Raw genomic sequence first — 21,966 nt, forward strand, 5'->3', positions numbered from 1 at the left:
ATCCTTGAGCTCAAGTAAGCAGTAAAACAGGTTGACTGAAGCTTCATCTGAGATCTCCTTGTTTTGTACTTGTTTAATGTATTTAGTTGTTTGTGTGATGCTCTCTGCAGTGTCTTCAGTGTGTGTGATCAGGCCTTTGAGCAGGTTTTGACTAGATCCCAGTGAATTTCCCATCAGAAACCGCAGGAACAGGTCCAGATGTCCTCTCTTACTCTCCATGGCTTTATCAACAGCCTTCTCTAGTAGCTCCTGCAAACTGATATTTTCTTTGGGATCATGAAAGAAAAACTGAAGCTCCTCCATTTTCTTGTTCAGATAACAGAAGAACACATGCACTGCAGCGAGGAATTCTTGAACACTCAGATGCACAAAGCAGAAGATCTTTTCTTCATGAAGTCCATCTTCCTGCTTAAAGATCTCAGCGATCATTCCTGTGAACTCGGTGTCTTCACTCACATCAATACCACATGCTTCCAGATCTTCCTCATAAAACACAATGTTTTCCTCCTTCAACTGTTCAAATGCTAGCTTGGCTAACTTCAAAATCATTTCTCTATTTGACTGTAAGAGCTTTTTACGTTCTCTTTCTGAATTTCCATCATATTTCTGGCTCTTCATTTTCATCTGTATCAGCAGGAAGTGGATGTACATTTCAGTGAGTGTTGTGCTGATGTTCTCAGTGTTGTTCTTGAGAATATTCTGAAGTACTGTGGCAGTGATCCAGCAGAACACAGGAATGTGGCACATGATGTAAAGACTACGAGATGTCTTAATGTGTGAGATGATTCTGGAGGCCTGAGTCTCATCCGTGATTCTCTTTCTGAAGTACTCTTCCTTCTGTTGGTCAGTGAATCCTTGCACCTCTGTGGACAAACCCACATACTGAGGAGGGATCTGATTGGCCGCTGCTGGTCGTGAGGTCACCCAGACGAGAGCTGATGGAAGCAGCTTCCCTTTGACCAGACTTGTGAACAGCACGTCTACATATGATCTTTCCTCAACATTGTTTAATGTTCCACATTCAAACTTCAAATCCAGGCGACTCTCATCAAGTCCATCAAATATAAACGCAAGTTTACATTCCTTATATAACTTGGATTTTTCCAGGTCCTTCAATTGAGGATAAAATTTCAGCAGAAACTCATGGAGATTGAACTCTCTGTCTTTAATGCTGTTAATCTCTCGGAATGGAAGCAGGAACACACAGTGTATATCCTGATTGGCTGTTTCCTCTGCCCAGTCCAGGATAAACTTGTGCACAGAGACAGTTTTTCCAATGCCAGCAACTCCCTTGGTCAGCACAATCTTTTCCTCATTGTTTTTCCTCAGTTCAGTAAATATATCATTGCATTTGATTGGTTTGTCCTGTGTTTTTTTGTTCTTGAAAGCATCATCAATCTTCAGAATCTCATGTTCCTGATTGACAATTTTCATATCTCCCTCTGTGATGAACAGTTCTGTGTAAACAGCCTTGAGATGTGCTTCATTTTCTTTCTTGCCTTCAAAAATACGCTCTGCTTTCTTCTTCATGTGTGTTTTGTGAATTCCCAAGAATTTTTTCAGCATCAAATCCTCTGTTTGGTGTAAATAAATGAAACATGAGGGAAAGAAAAAACATATTTTATTAAAAAAAGAAACATGTCAAAGCTTTCACAACAGCATGATCTGATCAGAATTCATTCCACATATTGTAATTAAATTACTGTTGAAATTATTACAGCTCAGAGGCCTCAGATCTTCCATTTAATTCACTACATTTTGATAACTATATTACACTCATGGAAGGGAATACCCTTATGCATTCAAAACAGAACTGTCATCCAGGCATATACAGGTGCTGGTCATATAATTAGAATATCATCAAAAAGTTGATTTATTTCAATAATTCCATTCAAAAAGTGAAACTTGTATATTATATTATTCATTACACACAGACTGATATATTTCAAATGTTTATTTCTTTTAATTTTGATGATTATAACTGACAACTGAGGAAAATCCCAAATTCAGTATCTCAGAAAATTAGAATATTGTGAAAAGGTTCAATATTGAAGACACCTGGTGCCACACTCTAATACGCTAATTAACTCAAAACACCTGCAACGGCTTTTAAATGGTCTTTCAGTCTAGTTCTGTAGGCTACACAATCATGGGGAAGACTGCTGACTTGACAGTTGTCCAAAAGACGACCATTGACACCTTGCACAAGGAGGGCAAGACACAAAAGGTCATTGCAAAAGAGGCTGGCTGTTCACAGAGCTCTGTGTCCAAGCACATTAATAGAGAGGCGAAGGGAAGGAAAAGATGTTGTAGAAAAAAGTGTACAAGCAATAGGGATAACCGCACCCTGGAGAGGATTGTGAAACAAAACCCATTCAAAAATATGGGGGAGATTCACAAAGAGTGGACTGCAGCTGGAGTCAGTGTTTCAAGAACCACTATGCACAGACGTATGCAAGACATGGGTTTCAGCTGTTGCATTCCTTGTGTCAAGCCACTCTTGAACAACAGACAGCGTCAGAAGCGTCTCTCCTGGGCTAAAGACAAAAAGGACTGGACTGCTGCTGAGTGGTCCAAAGTTATGTTCTCTAATGAAAGTAAATGTTGCATTTCCTTTGGAAATCAGGGTCCCAGAGTCTGGAGGAAGAGAGGAGAGGCACACAATCCATGTTGCTTGAGGTCCAGTGTAAAGTTTCCACAGTCAGTGATGGTTTGGGGTGCCATGTCATCTGCTGGTGTTGGTCCACTTTGGTTTCTGAGGTCCAAGGTCAACGCAGCCGTATACCAGGAAGTTTTAGAGCACTTCATGCTTCCTGCTGCTGACCAACTTTGTGGAGATGCAGATTTCATTTTCCAACAGGACTTGGCACCTGCGCACAGTGCCAAAGCTACCAGTACCTGGTTTAAGGACCATGGTATCCCTGTTCTTAATTGGCCAGCAAACTCGCCTGACCTTAACCCCATAGAAAATCAATGGGGTATTGTGAAGAGGAAGATGCGATATGCCAGACCCAACAATGCAGAAGAGCTGAAGGCCACTATCAGAGCAACCTGGGCTCTTATAACACCTGAGCAGTGCCGCAGACTGATCGACTCCATACCACGCCGCATTGCTACAGTAGTTCAGGCAAAAGGAGCCCCAACTAAGTATTGAGTGCTGTACATGCTCATACTTTTCATGATCATACTTTTCAGTTGGCCAAGATTTCTAAAAATCCTTTCTTTGTATTGGTCTTAAGTAATATTCTAATTTTCTAAGATACTGAATTTGGGATTTTCCTTAGTTGTCAGTTATAATCATCAAAATTAAAAGAAATAAACATTTGAAATATATCAGTCTGTGTGTAATGAATGAATATAATATACAAGTTTCACTTTTGAATGGAATTAGTGAAATAAATTAACTTTTTGATGATATTCTAATTATATGACCAGCACCTGTATACTTTTTTAATGCCTAATTTGTAAACTCAGTACAGAGAATAGGGTTCGAGGAACATCTGGCAGTGAATGCTCTAGTTTCTGTATGTAAGGTATATGCTCAAGGTTATTGCCAGTCACATCTGGTGGTTGACTGGAGTATGTGGCTGTTGGAAAGGTCATTGGTGCTGTCTAGTTAGTTCTGGTGATACAGTACATCACCTCTCACAGTTAACCTCTGTTCCAATATTAATAATGCCCAACCTGACCTTTCCAACCACTGCATGGCAGTGTTTAGATTTAAAAAGTCATAAATAATCTTACACTGACTCTGATTTATCAAGAGAATATGTTTTGTGTGTACACAGACATTTAGGATAAAACACACAGATTTTCTATACATTAGGCCCCTGGGCTAGTGTCCAAATTCAAAATACATCCGACATGTTTAAATCACTTCTGAAACACGTTTAAAAGGCTAGTTCACACTGCACATACTGATGCTGATCAATCACCAGATCACATTCCTGCTCCTGACAAACAGTGAATGAGCATGTTCTGCAGGTAAAAACAAACACCAACTAACACTAACAGATGCCAACAGGGAAAAGACTTATCTGACAATATCTGTCTATTGGTGTTGGTCGACATCTGATGGTGCATTGTGAACTAGCCTTAAAGGATTAGTTCACTTTCAAATAAAATTTTCCTGATAATTTACTCACCCCCATGTCATCCAAGATGTCCATGTCCTTCTTTCTTCAGTCGAAAAGCAATTAAGGTTTTTGATGAAAACATTCCAGGATTATTCTCCTTATAATGGACTTCAATGGCCTCCAAACGGTTGAAGGTCAAAATTACAGTTTACAACGAACGCAGCGCCAGTTACATTTTTTCCGTAAGTAGAATAGGGAAGGTGTAGGACATACAGCGTAAGCTTTTTGAAGAATACGAAAGTGCGGTTTTGGCGGAAACACTTGGAAGGCGATAATTTGTTTATATAAAGCATATACATTTACATTTTTTTTTTAAAATGACCGATCGTTTCGCTAGATAAGACCCTTATTCCTCGTCTGGTATCGTTTAAAGCAAGGCCGTAACCATGTCTTGAACATTGGGGGGGACCTTTTTTTTTTTCTAATAAAGCATAAAGAAACAAAACAGTAAACGAAATTGCTGCTAATACAATGCTATATCAGATATGTCTGGAAGCCCTGAACTGCATGGTGAAAAAAAAAAAAATGGGGAGGGAAAAAAAATTAAAACTTATCCCGTTATTTCAACATATTAAGTCGTTATTTCAACATAATATCTCATTATTTCAAGATATTAAGTCGATATTACGACATAACATCTCGTTATTTCAAGATATCAAGTCGTTATTTCAACATAATATCTCATTATTTCAAGATATTAAGTCGATATTACGACATAACATCTCGTTATTTCAAGATATTAAGTCATTATGTCAAGATATTAAGTCATTATTACAACATAATATCTCGTTATTTCAAGATATTAAGTCATTATTTTTAACATAAGTCGTTATTTCAACATAGTAAGTTGCTATTAAGACATAATATCTTGTTATTTCAACATAATAAATCGTTATTGTATATAAAGTATGATAAAGGACGCGCACTCTTTAACATCTTCAGTGGCGCAACAGTAACGTGTTGGATCACAATACCAGCTTTTACTGTGATCGCTGCGGTTTTTGCAGAGTTCGCTCACATTCGCTCACATCACATATCAGAAAGGCAATTATTTTCAATAAAAATGAAAATTATGTTCTAAAAGTGGAAATAACCTGCCTAACGAGTGTTAGTAATAACATTAAAAGTATTTATTGGGCAGGGTTAGCTGCATGTTCTCTTTCGATATTAACCACTAGAGGGCAGAATATGACAGGGAATCAATTAAAGAATGCAATAGTTATGTTGACCTACTGTTGTTACAAGTTGGTGCTCCAAAATCCCAGAGGGTTATCATTGGAATTTGCATTCATTCCAGGCTAACATTGAGGTTAAATTTATTAGCCAATAGCCCATAGTAAATAAAATAATTTACAGTGCAAATAGCTGTATATCAGGGGTGTCAAACTTACGGCCCGTTGTCCAATCTGATTTGAACTATAATAAAACATAGAGATGCTCTAGTCCAGGGGACAATAACCTTTTTAAGCGTTTTTTATTCTGGGCTTGCAAACAAACTGCTTTGTAATAATTTCCCAAAATTTCATTTGTGTATTTATGAAGTCTGTAAACAAGACTTTAACACAGGCACACGCTGAACACGGACACAAAGAGGAGAACAGACGCGCCAGCAGAGAAAATACTACACCATGCACAAGCTCACTGTTCACGAAATATAGGAAGAATAATATAAATATTACAGTGGGATTGATATGAATGTATCTCTGAAGGGAACTGTCTTCAGGAAAGTTTTGATGGCTTTTCCTCTTATCTCCATATAAAGTAGTAGTATTAGCCTATATTTATCGAAAAGCGCTGCTTTGTGTATAGAACAAAGCAGCTATTTTTGTTTTATACGGTGACCGGGAGGGGACATGTTCGGTTCACTTAGTTTTGTCATGGCCATGACATATAAACTCGTGGGAACGTGATAATATGTCAAGATATTAATTTGTGGGAACGTGATAATAAGTCGTGGCCACGACTTCATTATATTGAGGGAACGACATCTATTTCTCATGGCCACAAGTTAAATGTGTAAACAACCTGCGCTACCATAGCAACCTGGAATTATCAGATATGGATTTTAATTAAGAATGATAAAATAAGGGGGGAATTAAGAAATTATTAGCCTATATTAATATATTTGAATGCTGTCTATATAGTCAACATCGCGTACAATGTAATAAGCTATAAATATAAGCGCAATGTTGCCACTATAGCATTCAAATGAAGTTTATCAATTTGATAACAAACTTCATTTAATGATAAAAGAATGTAAGAACATTAAATAATAAAGGCCTAGAAGAAAACATTTATCCATCCCATCTCACAGCCTTTTAATCTGATCGTGTCTTTATTATTATAATAATTATTATTATTATTAATATGCATATTAAACCTAAATAAAATGAATAAAATTATGAACAAAATTAAGTTTTTGTCTAGGCTATATCAGTGAATGGATTGTTTTTTTTTTAGCTTAAATATTCTTTTAACATATAACCAATTAATAATAATAAATTATTCGAACTTCATTCAAATGCTGTCACGGGCACGAGGGGCTACAAATGATAACAGACGCTCATTTATCCTATCTTCACAGCTACAGTCAATACAGTCATAAAGTCACATTTTTATTGGCATGATGGCATTTAAAGTATTTACAAAATATAGCTAACATAATATAGGCCTACAGAAAGGATACAAGAAATGAAGGAGAAAATAAAGCAAATAGGGCTACATAACAATGAATTAAAAAAAAAATAAAAAAAACCAATAATGATAGCCTAATAATAATTAAATAATATAAAAAATATGAAATAAAAAATTAACAATCAGTGAATGGATTTAAAAGACTGTTGGATGTGATAAAAATATACACAGCATATTCTAATATTTATTGATAAACTTCATTCGAATGCTGCTGTAGGCATCGCACACAATAGGCAACATGTTAATATAATAATTTCTTAATTCTGCGCTTTTTCTTAATTAAAAATAAATATTACTATAATCTTATCCATATCTGATAATTCCAGGTTGCTATGGTAGCGCAGGTTGTTTACACATTTAACTCGTGGCCATGAGAAATAGATGTCGTTCCCTCAGTATAATGAAGCCGTGGCCACGAGAAAAATATATCGTTCCCTCACCATATGATCTCGAGGCCACGACTTTACATCGCGTGGCCACGAGATCGTTTTGTCGAGGTAACGACATCCTTATGTCACGACTTATCACGTTCCCACGAATTAATATCTTGACATATTATCACATTCCCACGAGTTTATATGTCGTGGCCACGACAAAACTAAGTGAACCGAACATGTCCCCTCCCGGTCACCGTATTAAACAAAAAAATATTGATATTAGATATATTTGATATTAGAGGCAAACACACTGCATTTTTATCATAATCCCAACAAAGTTGTTATGCACATGAGCATGAGCAGTTGTTTTTAATTTAAATTATTGAATAATTTCAAGATTAACAGCAAAAACTAGGTCTGGTCTGACTTTAGCTTTGTGAAATTATGCTACATAACAAAACAAAATCAGCAGACGGACTGAATGAACATGGAACAGCAGTGATACAGCGTTTCCATGGTTACCGCTATACACAAAGCAGCGCTTTTCGATAAATATAGGCTAATACTACTACTTTATATGGAGATAAGAGGAAAAGCCATCAAAACTTTCCTGAAGACAGTTCCCTTCAGAGATACATTCATATCAATCCCACTGTAATATTTATATTATTCTTCCTATATTTCGTGAACAGTGAGCTTGTGCATGGTGTAGTATTTTCTCTGCTGGCGCGTCTGTTCTCCTCTTTGTGTCCATATTCAGCGTGTGCCTGTGTTAAAGTCTTGTTTACAGACTTCATAAATACACAAATGAAATTTTGGGAAATTATTACAAAGCAGTTTGTTTGCAAGCCCGGAATAAAAAACGCTTAAAAAGGTTATTGTCCCCTGGACTAGCGCATCTCTATGTTTTATTATAGTTCAAATCAGATTGAACACCGGGCCGTAAGTTTGACACCCCTGATATACAGCTATTTGCACTGTAAATTGTTTTATTTACTATGGGCTATTGGCTAATAAATTTAACCTCAATGTTGATTTTGGAGCACCAACTTGTAACAACAGTAGGTCAACATAACTATTGCATTCTTTAATTGATTCCCTGTCTTATTCTGCCCTCTAGTGGTTAATATCGAAAGAGAACATGCTGCTAACCCTGCCCAATAAATACTTTTAATGTTATTAAACACTCGTTAGGCAGGTTATTTCCACTTTTAGAACATAATTTTCATTTTTATTGAAAATAAATGCCTTTCTGATATGTGATGTGAAAATAGAGAAGAGCGAACTCGGCAAAAGGCGGATTCGAAACCGCAGCGATCGCAGTAAAAGCTGGTATTGCGATTCAACGCGTTACTGTTGCGCCACTGAAGACATTAAAGAGTATGCATCCTTTATCATGCTTGATAAACTGATACGTAATAACGACTTAATATCTTGAAATAACGAGATGTTATGTCATAATAACGACTTAATATCTTGAAATAACGAGATATTATGTTGAAATAACGAGATAAGTTTTAATTGTTTTTCCCTCCCCACCAATTTTTTTTTTTCACCATGCGGTTCAGGGCTTCCGTAGATATGTACAATAACAATTGTAGAAAAAAATAACATTACGATGTCCAGAAATCAATTTCAATAGTACATTGAGAACTCATGTTTAATGTGATAGTTTCATAATACAATATATTGTTAGTTCCGAGATTCTTCAATTTAGTGAATAAATATATAATGGGCTATATGCACGGTTACTTCCTGGTTGTCGTTAAGGCTGCTCGGGCATTTCCGGTGAACTGTTAGCTGTTCATTCCGTACTCGTACATCGACACAAAACCATCAAAGGTTGACTTTTTAATGTTGTATTCATATTTTCATGCAGTTATCACATTTACCTAATTTGCCATGAACCAGTTTTATTGATTGCAATAAAGACGAAGCCATTAGGACCATTTAAAAAATGCTGTGTCTGAAATTAGACACGCACACGCATTTTTTCCCCCAATACTTCAAATGTTATTTTTAATGTGATGAACAAACATTATTTGTTATTCCTTCTGAGACTGTCCCCATTGTAAAATCGAACGTTTAAAAATGTAGGAAATTCAACATTTGATAGAAAACACTTATTTAAAAATAAAAAAGACAATAATTACCACTATAACCAGCAGGTGGCGGCAAAGTAGCATTTATTTGCGCATATATCAGCCATTTCCTCTAATCGTTTTTCAATCAGTTTCGTTTTTGACTAAATATTAAACCTTAAAAAAAAAAAAAAAATTTGTCAATGTGAAGTATGAAGTACTCACAAACTCTTATGAAAAACAATAGCTTTTCTTGTGAACGAATTACACAGAAAGCGAGCACCGCGCTTTCCCTTTGTAATCACAGCAGCTGTCAGTCAGTGCAGCACAAGATCATGATTTCAGCACACTTGTAAAAACACACATTTTATTCAATTTATTCTAAAGTGCACTATAAATATTTAATTTTTGATGCTTTTTTTCCACACGAAAGTGTAAAAACTGATGGTCGAATTGAATTTAGCCGAGGTACACAGGTACTTTTTTATTTATATATTTTCTATGCTGTCTTACGTTTGAATAACTAAATTAATGCTATGCCTGACTATTTAAGTGACTATATTCTGATTATAAAATAAGTATTACACTATTGATGCTGTAGCAAATGACATCTCACCGGAAGTTTTCGAGCTATCTTATATTATTGCGGAAGTTCTAAAGAACACTCTGTGCATATAGCCCATTCCGCTATAAATATTTGAATTCCCTAGTGGTCTAGTGGTAGAATTTTTGTCAACAGTATCAAAGGTTGCGTGTTCTAATCCGCCAATGGTTGTATATCAAGAGCAGGGACACGTTTGTGTGCATTTGTTTTGGGATTTTACAGGAAAAATAGAACCTCCACAACAGTGTTAAGCGATCGATTTACGCGCCTGTCTGTGCTGTGAAGACTGTGTGCACGAGCAAAGAGAGAACGTAAACCCCGCCTACTTTTTCATTTGATTGGCCATCTCTATCATTTTGACATTGACGAGCGTTCTTAGACCGCTGAGGCAGACCAGACTAAAAATGTAACTTTTAAACCATTTTGGCATCCTAACAACATGCAGAGTGCTGTAATGAAGGGCAGCAGAGCAGTGCAAGAATTTCAAATATTGGGGGGGATGATCTGGCCATTTCTAATTATTGGGGGGGGCTTGTCCCCCTCAATGTCTATGGTGGTTACGGCCCTGGTTTAAAGCCCTTTGAAGCTGCACTGAAACTGTAATTTTGACCTTCAACCGGCCATTGAAGTCCATTATAAGGAGAATAATCCTTGAATGTTTTCATCAAAAACCTTAATTTCTTTTCGACTGAAGAAAGAAAGACATGAACATCTTGGATGACATGGGGGTGAGTAAATTACCAGGAAAATTTTATTTGAAAGTGAACTAATCCTTTAAGAGAATATGACTGTTAAGATGGTACCTTGCTCTTCTCTGTGTTTCTCTGCTGTCTCTGTGATATTTTGGGGCTCTGTGAGGAGAAAGAAACGAGGGAAATAAAAAAAAATATATATTTTTTACAGATACACAAAAGAAAATCCTGTAGCTAAAGTATGTCTGCCTGTGAACAAAATGACCTTAAAATAAACTGTGAGATTTAGAAGCCTCCTACAGCCCTTCGGACTATGAAATGATTTATTTTATGGTTTTATCTTTGTGCGCCCTCTGGAGGACAACATCCAGGATGGGAGTGTAACTTTTTTCTATGGAAAGTATAAATTGTGTAAACTGCTCAATAAAGATTGAAGATTTGTGACATAACTCTGTTCATGTGATGATTCTTCCCACAGCCGCTGACCATTTATAACTGAGAGGGACTGGAAGCAATCTTAACTGAAGAGTAAGAGAAATCTAATTCTTACATGACCTTTATAGGAAAAGGCTTCACAATCACTGAGCATTATTTCACTGATCAAGCTATTAACTGACTGCTAATGTGTCTCAGTGAGCACAGCTATAGTGATAGTACCGTTTCCTGCAGGGTTCATGATGAAGGTCACTGATGTGATGGTGTTTCCAGTGAGTACAGGAGCATTTACAGTTGCTCCCGTCTGAGCATTCAGATCAACACTGACTCCAGTGTGAGCGCTGCTGCTCATCTGGACTGGAATAGAGACAGAGATTAATTACATTTCCTAAATGAAAACTTCATTACCAATATTCTTTTCTTCATTACCTTTCTTGTATTTAGGCTTGTCTTTTTCCATCTCATCTAGTGTGTTACAATGCTGATCAACAGATGCCATCGTCCTTCACTGACTCACTGCTGATGGACATGAAGGAAAAAGTTTAGAATTGCTACTCTGTTACCAGGCACTTTCCAAAAACAAATAAGGCACTAAATTCTATGTACTATATTAAAAGAGGCAAATAATACTGGGTCTCATCTACTCTCATGCTTTCCTTTCGTCACTCTCATCAAACATGACGCTCTCTACAGACACTCTCTCACCTGAGATTCTTGACCAATGCCAAGTGTGTCATTCTCTAAACCAGTTATAACACAATAAACACCATTAATACACACCCAGATTACAGACCTCTGATTAGACAGCTGTACATACACATCTGGAATGTTTAATGGTAAACATGTTGAAGATTAGCAGACAGGCTGTCAGTTCATAAAGTGATCGGCTGTTTCTTCACTGAACTCAAGAGTATTGAAGCCTCGACTATTGACATCCATTCAAAAAGCCAACTCATTCTCACTCCAAAGGTGACCGATAATAATAATGAAAATCATGTCCCAAAATATCATGCCATGATGACTGTAGCAGCCATACTTTCTACCTTATTTAATTTTTTATAAATGTGTTCATTTAAATATCTGGTTGTTGCAATATTGTTAATGGTGTTTATTTCTCTGAGTGTGTGCCCTCTATAGGTGAGAGGGGAAAGATGTTTAAAGGATATGCCACCCCTGACAGCAGGGGGCGCTGGTGCAAAAGCATACACTCTTTTGACCATGCACATTGAGCCAAGCAAACCTGCAAGCGGCCTTTAAGTTATTTGTTTTATGTTGTGATTCATCTTTATTTTGATTTATTAAACATATTAGTTATTGTTTGAAACATTGATGTTACTTTGCAAACGTCAAGATCATTGCATCGACATCTCCCACAGTGGACAAAAAACAAGAGAAAAGAACATTGAAAGTTGTTTTTACCACTACAATGACAATTATAACCCAGCATATAATTTCACGATGATAAAATTTCTATGCCCTTCTAGTCCGAATGTAAATTGCAAGTTCAACCTGGCAAATTTTACATATGCCCGTAGCTGCATGTCAACAAAGGCTGTGAAGATGTTCATGAATTCAACTTTTTGCGCAAAAGTCTTGGACGTGCAGCATTTATGAGAACGGGCTGGGAAAAGAGTCCTCTTAATTGTCTCCTATACTCGAAAAAATTGTACTATATAGTACTAAAAGTGGTTCTTTGGCTTGTAATCATAGGGGAACCACTTTAAGTGCTGTATAGCACTAAATCTTGGTGTTTCAGTGGTTCTTCAGCGGTTCTTTACTGGTTCTTTGGGATGACTGAGGTGCTATATAGCACCGCTACCGTATACAGAACCTGTTAAGGCCCTGTATGGTTCTTCAGCGGTTCTTCAGTGTTTTTTTGGGGTGGTTAAGGTGCTATATAGCACCACTGCCATACAAAGAACCTGTTATGCCCTTTTAAAGGTTCTTTACGAGCCAAAGAACCAGTTTTGGTGCTGTTTAAAACAATTTTTTTGAAAAAATAAAATGTGATATGGCATCTTTTATGGGTTCTACATAGCACCATTTGACAAAGGTGCTGTAGATCACCTTTAAAGATATGGTGCTACATAGCACTAAAAGTGGTTCCCCTATGATTATGAGCCAAGAACCACTTTTAGTGCTATATAGCACTTTTTTAGGGCTCCAATGGAGTGTTAACCGGTCGCACACCGGATGGGTGACGTCATTCTGTACTTGTGTTCTCAAGTTCAAGGTGGCAGTCCAAAACAGTGAATCCAATCACAGGCAAATGTTCATTTTAAGAATGAAGAAAGTGGCATCAATGAGTTTGAATTAAGGTATTTGAAGAAAAAGTGCGAACGGAAAGGGCGATCTATATTATTATTTCTCTGTATGAAGCATAGGCTTTAATCAAGCCACAAAAATTTTTTCATTGTTACTTAAAAATGCACAATACACAGTCTTCCAGCCTGTGGTGAAGTCAGTACATACATATAGTTGTCCCAAATCATTGTATTTTAATGGCAAACTATGTGAGTTAGATTTGACAGCTGTGCTGATGGTTTAACTAGACTCAGCATGAAGCTCTCCTGTGTGCTCCTGTGTCTGAGATCGTCTCTAGGAGTCTGTGGCAGTTTGTGCAGCTGAAGTCTGAGCCGAAAAGAGGCATTTTCTTTCTTGTGTGTCTGTGTGAAATCCAAGATAATTATACTGCACTGACTGCTGCTGTACACTAGTACACTTTACTCACACGTACCGTACTGTACTGGACTACTGATGGACTGCAGTTCAACAGCATTTAACTGTCTTACAGTTTACAGTGTGAAGAACAGCAGCTCAACATAGTGAAACATGGTGAAATGGAAACAATGAGTAGAAATGATACATGAATATGTTCTTCCTGCTTCTGATATTTCTATTTACTTCATATATGAGAGAAGATTCACTGTGATAGTTAATAACTGATGTATGCAATATGACACTTTTCTTACATGATGTCACTGCTTTCTTAGTTATTAGGCCTCTTGAATTTAGATGTGAGAATTTATTGAGCTCACATAATTTCTACAAAAGATCATATTTGAGCTGTATCTACAGCTTTACTAGAGTGTGTAACTTTGTTTACCGTCCTCAAACTTTAATGTACGCGTTGCTTTCAGTGCAATGGTTGGATATGTTTCAGTTGAAATCGCTTCAAGTGCAAACAGACAGACTTACTTTTCATGTCGATGCTTCATGCAATCACACATCGAAGAGATAATTGCACTACGAGAACTATCAATTTATTTTCTTTGTAACTGCGGCCTTTGAATTTCTGAAAATGTCATAACTGTGTAAAATATTCTCATTGAGTTGTGTCTTCGCATAATTTCTACATAGAAAATGTTTGGCTTTTATCTGTAGGGGAAAAAGCAATGTCAGTAAGCTATATTCAATACCTGTTTGAGTAAAAAATAATAATCTAAGAAAATTGTTATAACCAGTTGAGACACACTTGTACACTGGTACAACTATTTAATGTCATGTTGGGTGGCAAAATCTGGATTCTGATCTAAAGCATTACTAAAACCTTTTCAAACATGGTGTGCAGGTATTGTATAATACATGTTCACAAGTGAAAATGCCATATTCTTTTCTTTGTTTAATATGAAGCTTCATCTGAATCCTTGTATCGCATGATTGTAACATGTCTGAAACTTTAAAAAAATAAGTCTTATTCCAACACCACTGAGGAAAATGATTTTTGCCTAAAAGTTTGTCACAAAAAAAAAAAAATCTGGTTTAGCCGTATTTTAAAATCACCCCTTTTTCTTAAAAATATTGTATCAAACGTATTTGGTAGTGTGATTCTCTTGTTTCATCATGTTTCATCAACTTTATATTTATCAGGCTAATAAAAGTATCATGAACCAAGAAATAATAAAAGCACATTTATAAAACAATTAATGGCATTGTGTCAGAACAACCGGGTATGAATATACGTTTGCTTTTAACTTTTTATTCATACTTTAAAGCAAGATTATCTTTTTTTTTTTTTTTAAATGTAATACAGTATTTGATTTTTGGTAACACTATCTTACATATCTTACATAGTAATGTGTTTTCACCCATTGTCATAAATAACACAGTTGAAATAAATGACTACTTGTAGGGTGTTTAACACCCATGCAAAATTGTTGGAGGTCAAGGGGCATGTGTCCTGCTAGTGTCATCTCTCCCAAAGGATGCTCAAGGGGGCAACAGACAGGCTCAGCACAGAGAAGTGACTGATCTGTAAATCATCTCATCAGCCTATATCCTGAGGCCATCATTAATGATTGTTGAGGACCCCTCTCTGAAAATACATAGTGATTTTCTTAAAGATGCAACTTAAGCTAAATAAGCACAAAGTTGAGTCCTTTTTATGGGGACGTGCGAGTTGCATGTTTGGATTTTTTAAAATCAAATCAAATGAAATATTTCTAGTTAACATGCTGTTTTTAACATGCTGTTTTCTCAAAAACTTAACCCTAACCCTTCTGCTTGAATCTTTGAGAAATAAGATCTAAGATGACTATGTACAGGTTTTTGAACAGATGTTGTTTAATAAAAAGTATACTTTAGGTTAAATTTAAGCAAAATCATTTCTACCATTGGCATCAGATGTTATCCTGATACTGTAGACTTCTAAGAAGAATATTTGATTTTTATTAAATCTTTAAAGATCGGATTTAAACAACCTTTTAATTTTAAAAGATCATATTTGAACTTTTAAGATTGTGCTTTGAAATAAATTTAGTACAAAAACATTCACTCTGGAAAGGAGTTAGCTGTCTTAACATACACTGTGACAGAGGCTCATCTGTCTGACTCCACCCTGCCATCTCTCATTCACACTGCACTTTATTCCTGGGAGGATCTGGGGGTGTTTTATGAATGATTTTATTTTATTAATGCTGTTTATTGTATTTTTTACTTATTTATTTTTTATCATTGCAAAAGGAACTACTTCTTTGGCTCTCTGAAAATGTAAGGTTTTTTAAAAATATATATATTTTTAATTTATATATTAATTTAGCTAAAACTAACCTATGTTTAAATTGTTAAAAAAAAAAAATTAGCAACATATTTGCTATTATTTATATTTAGAATCATTTCAGTTTAAAATAGAGATATGTTACTTTTATAGAACTAACCTGAGGCATCACAGGGTCTGAATGAAACCATTGTTTCTCTGTGAAAACGCTTGGTGATTTTCATAATGAATTACTGAAAATGTTACACAATGTGAGAGATGGCTTGTGAGACCCATACATTTTTACACATACACTGATAAATAAAATGTCAAAGATTTGATTTATTAAGACTTAAAAAATATAATTAAAATAAGCTTTAAGGATTTAATTTGAACAACTGTTTAATTTTAAAAGATGTAATTTAAACTTTTACATTTATGCTTTGAAAATAAAAGTTAGCACGGACAAAATAATGTTTCAACCATCCCTGCTGACCATTGCTCTCCTCCTCTGTCTCTGTGACTATCATGCATTGTTGCAAGTCACTTGGAGAGGCAATGAGATAGTTTGTAAACCATTTCATGTTAAGGAAATCAACAAGTAAGAAATTTTATATTTTCATTTAACTAAATCTATAATAATTGGTTTCAGTAAATTTAGTAACTGTTTGTTATTATTAACAGTGTTATACTTTTATTTATTACCATCTTCCTTAAAAGAACAGAATATTTTTCACTTTTGAAAAGCGCGTGTGTGTGTGATTCATGCCTCCGATTATGTTGTCTAGAAAAAGATTAAATGTTTGACCTAACCATAATTTATTCCCATGAGCAAAACAACTTTTTAAATTATAAAAATGAAGAAAGTTTACTGTGATAGATGGGGACGGATTATACAGAAAAAGAAAAAAAGTCTATTGTAATCCCTGCATAAAACATAGAAACCCCAACATGTCTGGACATGTCCACACAACAAATCCCTTTTGCATTGACATTGTTAAAATAAATATTTCTTTATTTATATGTCCACATTTTTTAGATTTATATTTCAAACTAAAAGCAAATGTTAACCCATTGGACATCATTGCAGGAGGAAATCTTTTTCCAGGTTTTTATATAATAATAGGACTCAGTAAATTTAGTAACTGTTTTTTTATTTTTCAGTGTGTTATTTATAATCTTTTGGAGAAGCGAATGTTTTTCACTTTTTGAAATGCGTGTGCGTGTGTGTGTGTGTGTATGTATGTATGTGTATTCTATTTTATAAAATATACCATGTTTATTCTTTTGTTATTTTGATCCGACTGTTTCTAGAAACTTGTTGCTTCTCATTTGGACAGGAAGATTAGAGTATGAGCCGGAATGCGGACGCCGTCACACCGCACATGTGACCCCGAAAGTTCAAAAATTACCCCCAGGAATTCCAATTTGCACGGTCAAAGTTCAAAAATCATCCATTCGTTCCACCCTTCAAATGGACCCACAGGTCAACACCATAGGTATTTCAAAAATGCCGGGAATCAATGGACATATTCATAACCCATGTCAAAGGTCAACCATGGGGGAGGGAAAATATCCCGAGGGCTAATATCATAGGTCATAAAGGTCAGAGGTCAGGGTCAAAGGTCATCCATCAAATTTTGACAGGTAGTCCAGTATACTGACTACTCATTCAGACTGAATGGGCAGGCGAACTTGTGAAATGTAGTTTCAAACGTAGGTTCGGGAGGAGCCTAAACATTCAGTCCTGTCAATCATCATTATGAGCGTATATAAGCAGCAGTCACTGCGTCATCCCAGTGCAATTCTTCCAGCATCCCTCCTCCTCCCCATCTCCTCCTCTATTTCTCTTATTCTCCCTCTATGCAGTACTGTTATAAGGGGGTTTAACTCGGAGCTCAAGCTGAGCCTCGGGTTCAAGCCTCCTATGAGGACAGCAAGCCAAGTTTGTTTTACCATTAACCATTCAGACTGAATGGGCAGGCGAACTTGTGAATGCAGTCCCTTGCAGACTTCTACACCGAACTAAGCATTAGCTGTCAAAATGCTGAAATTTTATGCATATACAGAAATTATGAGTTCTTAAGTCATGTGCAGCTGCGCACATGAAAATCACCAATCACTGGAGATGTCAATCAAACATCAATTTACAGAAATAATAACAGTTATAATCATGAAATATTTTGAATGGGACTCGAGTGGACTTGGGAATGAGTCCAATTCCTAATATGTTTGAGTACAAGTCAATTCCGAGTCAAAATGCACATGTCAAGATCATTACAATATGGTCTCGAGACTGAGTCCAAGTCTCGAGTACCACAACACTGCTGATCAAACTATATGCATTTATGGACACTTTATTTTTGCAATGGGAGTTTTCAATATTCGGGAGTTGTATATATTTCTATAACTCTGTTGTGTTCAACACTTACAGTAAACTTTACCATATAGACACAGTATTACATCAAAACTGTCTGCAGACACATGAAGCTGTTGAGTGGTTTCTCTCTCAAAGAGTGAAGAGCGCATGATCAGAAATACTGTTTAAGAATCACACTCGCTAATAAACAGTAAAATGTGATTTCACTAAGGATGCACCGATACCAAGCTCGTACTCGTAAAAATACCCCCGATACCAAGGACCGATAACTCACGTGACGTAACCGACAGAATTTTCCTGCACAGAGACACCGACGGCAGCAGCAGAATGTCAGCATCAGGGGTGTGTACTGCATGCTTTCAATCACAATTCGTTATTGATTAGTGAAGGCGGGATAGGCGGAATTGCGCTGAATGACACAGACCAGAAGCGCTCTCTCTCTTTCTTGCGCGCGATTCCAGTTCTCTCAGACGGCGCGCGATCAGTTCTTCTCGCGCCTGAATGGTCAAATGCACACATAGTTGTCAAAATGTCCATGGTATGGAGTATCCAACGTAAATACAGTCGGTTATGGCTTAAGTGGACGTAAACATTTGGGTGAAAACAGGATATGTGTAAGTATGGATTCGGTCTTAAAGGGACCATAACCTATATTTGTCATTTATGTTAATAAAACAACAAAAGATGTTAAATAAATGTATGCATGGTAAATAAACCTACTGTATCTGAAAAAAAGTTTATTAATTTGTATCTCTATAGTATTTGTTGTATTGTTTGTAAATTTCTTTTTATATAACAACAATTATATATATTGGTAATTATCCCTTTGAAGGTTATTGGACACTGAAATTTTTATTACAAGCACATAAAAATTATTACTGTTTTCATTAGAGTAATAATAAGGAAACTGTCCTACATTCATCAGTCTCACTGTGTTGTGCTTGGGAAACTGCAATATCAGAGAGAGAGAAATTAATAAATGTATATAGGCATTGGTTTCAGCGAGTACCAGAAAAAAAGGTCCTTAAAAAATGGTATCGGTGCATCCCTAGATTTCACTCCATGTGACAACAATATCAGAATGTGCAGCTTTCTGTGATTCACTTACAAAGACACACTTGATCATCTGTTTGATCATGATATAAAGAGATGTAAATAAATCAAAATGACTTCAGAACAGCATTACAGTCTCAGAACTGACCAATGACACATCATAACACGACACACATGCATGAAAACAACTAAAGAAAGATGAAACACTCACCTCAATATCTGCACATCTGTCTTTTTCTTTTGTTGTGTTGAACAGCAGCTCTGAAATTTCTTTCACTTCTACCAGAAAGAGACATGAGAATGAGAAGAACGAGTCAGTCATCTAAACTCTCATCTGATTTGTTCTTCTGTCATTTACAATGAAAGGTTCATTCTCAGAAAACACTGCTGAACTTAGAAGTTGTTTTACAAGTTTGTGAAAATATGCCTTGAATGTCAAAAGTGTATCAAGTGTCAGCCCAAGATATTCACAGTGTTGTGTCATGTTTGATTGTACAGCGATAGGTTTTTGCACTAAAATGTGAATTTGTGAGATTTCATTATTTATTTTATAATATTTGACAGTTGGAATTAATCCAGGTATACAAAGTATTTTTGTCATTGTTTAGTAGGCTGTGATTTGTTCTATATTGTTATGCGATGTAAAAATGACTGTGGCTCAATTTGTGTAGTGAGTGAGTCCAGATCCTGAATAATTTAAATTTATAAATGATTTGTAACTAATAAAAACTTCTCAGGTTACAAATGTAATCATGTTCCCTGAGAAGGGGAATGAGATATCGCATCTTGGATCGACGCTATGAGGAATAAGTAAAAGAGGGCGATGGTAATACACCTCATCAACTCTTTTTTTTTTTGAAGGAGACACACAGGCAAGCCCAAGGCATGTCAACTAGACACAGTGTCTCGTTTCACTTCTCAGGGAACCATGGGTACTTTCGTAACCTGAGCTGTTCCCTTTTGAAGTGGAACTCACTCGACGCTATGGTGAACAAATACCCACTCGGCCATGCTAAGGGAATGCCTGCCTCATTAGTTATGCTTATGCACAACCACAATGGGCATAGCATTATTGACTCTACAGACTTGTTTAGCCAGAGTCAAAAGCATCAGTCATACAGGCCATCAAGTGGTAATATTCCCTCTACCATTACACAAGCTCATATGCCCCTTGACAAGGAATGTCCCGGCCATTTTCAACCTTCCTCCCATCCTTATGGATCCAGCCTTGGCCACCTGTGGCCTAGGGCCCGGTTGTATGAAACCTCTTAAGTAAGGGTATCCCTTGGGGAAAAAAAATCCCTGAGGCAAGGGATTTCTTTAAGAGTGTTGCAACAAACGTCTTAACTGTCACCCTTACCTAAGTATTTATACTAAGCATTTCGTGATAGTTTCTGGCAAAACACGGCAATGGAGAAGCAGTTGCTATAGTTATGAAATCTCCCACAATAAACAGAACATAAAGGACCACTGACTTTTAAACAAGTTTAATATTTACTAAACAACTGTTCTACAATATTTGAGTTATGGAGATTATTAAAGGCAGTCTGACGGACGACACAGAGCATACTAAAATTCAAGCACATTGTTTCTAAGAGTCCAGCCAACATGGGTATGTGTCGCTGCCCCCTACTGGCGAGACGTTTGTGAACTATCTTGTCACTGGGCAGGCCCCAACACTGAAAGCTCCGGTCCTGCCTTCTAAGCCCCTTAAAGTGACCTCTCGCTTGAATGGCAGGGCATACGCAGCAGCGGGTCAAGCTGGTGCGGCCTTACACACCATGGCGGTGTTATAGGCCTACCAAACTGACTTGCTGAAGGATCTGGATCAGGGGCAAGGTCTGTCCCCTGAGGCGATAGAAGAGCTGCACCGCACCACAGATCTGGCTCTCCAGGCCACTAAGCAAACCGCTGCTTTGATTTGAAGATCGATGGCAGCGATGGTGGCCACGGAGAGACATCTGTGGTTGAATCTGGCTGACATCGGGGAGAAAGAAAAGGGCTTTCTCCTCGATGCACTGGTTTCGCCCTCTGAACTTTTTGGTACCTCCGTCGAGGTGGTGGTAGGAAAGTTCAGAGAGGCGAAGGCGCACTCGGCGGCGTTTAAGAACTGCATACCGCTCAGATCTGATCCTTGGCCCAGACAGACAGGAGGTCCTGGCCTGTCCCGATTCGAGGATCGGAGACAGGGCCAGAGGTCCAGTGTTGCCTCTCGGGCACCTCCTCCTCCTCAGAGTAAGTCCCAGAGAAGGTGGGACTCTAGGAAGAAAAAGCAGGATCTGAGGGAGGTAATCAACCACAGATGCCAGCAGCGTCAGTGATTGGTTTCCTCTCTGCGAGGGTAGTTCACTTCTACCCTCTCCTCTCTTCTTCCACCTCCTGGTCATGGAATTTTAAAATGTAACATGCTCAGGCTTTCTTACAGTCAGGCTGAGGACGGGGCCCATGATGAATAAGATTCTGATGGCCCACCTTCTGGCTTGATAGTAAAAAGGCTCCTTTAGGCTTAATAGGACCCTAGATTCCATCCCCTACACGA

General features: G+C 37.0%; 2 protein-coding genes across 2 annotated transcripts in view; both read right to left on the reverse strand.

Moving 5' to 3' along the window:
• LOC127508849 (gastrula zinc finger protein XlCGF8.2DB-like) overlaps nt 1-21,966 on the reverse strand; it is a 537,748-nt gene that overhangs the window by 236,745 nt on the left and 279,037 nt on the right. The window lies entirely within an intron of this gene.
• The window catches only part of LOC127508848 (uncharacterized), a 630,120-nt gene that overhangs the window by 172,087 nt on the left and 436,067 nt on the right, over nt 1-21,966 (reverse strand). The gene's annotated exons all lie outside the window — the stretch shown is intronic.

The sequence above is a fragment of the Ctenopharyngodon idella genome, chromosome 3 (genome assembly GCF_019924925.1).
Source record: "Ctenopharyngodon idella isolate HZGC_01 chromosome 3, HZGC01, whole genome shotgun sequence".
Taxonomy (NCBI): Eukaryota; Metazoa; Chordata; class Actinopteri; order Cypriniformes; family Xenocyprididae; genus Ctenopharyngodon; species Ctenopharyngodon idella.